Source organism: Cnephaeus nilssonii (assembly GCF_951640355.1).
Source record: "Cnephaeus nilssonii genome assembly, chromosome: 14".
Classification (NCBI taxonomy): domain Eukaryota; kingdom Metazoa; phylum Chordata; class Mammalia; order Chiroptera; family Vespertilionidae; genus Cnephaeus; species Cnephaeus nilssonii.
Genome location: NC_137085.1, coordinates 65,971,343 through 65,972,751, shown reverse-complemented (window position 1 = coordinate 65,972,751; position 1,409 = coordinate 65,971,343). Strand labels below are relative to the sequence as shown.

At 45.0% G+C, this 1,409-nt stretch overlaps 1 pseudogene across 1 annotated transcript; it reads right to left on the bottom strand.

The window, feature by feature from the left end:
• Positions 1-227: 227 nt before the first annotated feature.
• On the bottom strand, positions 228-853 carry LOC307110507 (glycine cleavage system H protein, mitochondrial-like; annotated as a pseudogene). Its single transcript has 2 exons — positions 835-853; positions 228-562 (listed from the first exon to the last, which is right to left on the bottom strand). The product of its transcript is annotated as a glycine cleavage system H protein, mitochondrial-like (transcript).
• Between the last annotated feature and the right edge of the window lie 556 nt (positions 854-1,409).

Sequence of the window (1,409 nt, the reverse complement as noted above, 5' to 3'; positions counted from 1 at the left end):
AGGGCACATACCTTGATTGCAGGTTTGTTCCCATGTGTGGGAGGCATCCAATCGATGTCTCTCTCATATCAATGTTTCTCTCTCTCTAAAAAAAAAAAAAAAAAAAAAAAAAAAAAAAAAAATCAATGGGTTAACAACAACAACAAAAATTCTTCTATCCACCACTAATTTAAGACAACTATGCTCAGTCAAGTTGTTTCATACTTTAGTATTTAGGGGTTCCATTTTCACTCCTCAATAGATTTTATGTATTTCTCATACGCCTCTTCACTCATTGGTGCATCTAATTCTGAGGGGTTACTCAGTGTCATCTTGATCAGCCAACCATCTTCCCAACAAGATTTGTTGACAACTCCTGGGTTTTCTGCAAGAACTTCATTAATTTCAGTAACTTCTCCTGATAGAGGAGAATAGAGTTCACTAGCAGCTTTCACACTTTCCAAAGCACCAAACTCATCTTGTTTGTTCAATTTTGTCCCAACTTCAGGCAGATGACACTAAGTAACATCTCCCAAAGTTTCCTGTGCAAAATTGCTGACTCCCACTATTCTAGTACCATTGCCTGTGCATTTACCCACGGAGGGCACACTGGGGCCGGTGTGCAATGTCCAGACAGCATCTGCCCTCAGGCCTCAGGGCCTCGGTGCCCGAGGCGGGCACCCACGTGGTGTGCAGGCTGCAGGCCACGGCCATCACACTCAGCGCCACTCAGAGCACCGTGTTCGCAGGAGTGCAACTCTCATCAGTATCCTTGCTTCTCCAATGCAGTGAATCACATGGTAGTAGGCACTACTGTCCCACCTAAAAGAGGGAAATGGGATTGTTACCACAGACCTGGCAGCAGCACAGCCATCCCTGGAACTGAGACCCTTTAGGAAGTGTCTGAGATGTTAATCTTAACCAAGCTTCATATATGTCAGTTAGATGGAGCTGAGCCTGGTGGGAGGAGAAGTTGAAGGGACTTGTCCTGGGTCTTCAAAACCTTTTAGGTGCTTGGGTGTTTCCTGTTGAGTGGATGGCTTTTCATGCCCTGCAGTCTCCTATGCCTAGACTTGAGCTATTCCTGGACCTGTATTCTGTCCTGGTTGCAAAAGCTCCGCTTTGTGTCTTCTGAGTCTGAGTCCTCTTTCCCATGACCTGGTTTCGGTCATCTTGCAGGGGACATAGAAATCAGAGCCGAACTTAGAGTGGATTTCATTTATCCAACAATCCGCTCCATGTCCAGTGACTGACATATATACCAAAGATGATATAAAGGGTACATGTGGGAAGAAAATCCTTCTGAGTAGGCATTGGGCCGAGTAGCTGTGTATACACATATCTTTCTCTGTGGTAACTTCATTCCAGTCTTCTCATGGTACAAAGATAGAAACCAACCCCCCAAAGGCAGTTCTGATCCATTAGTTGGA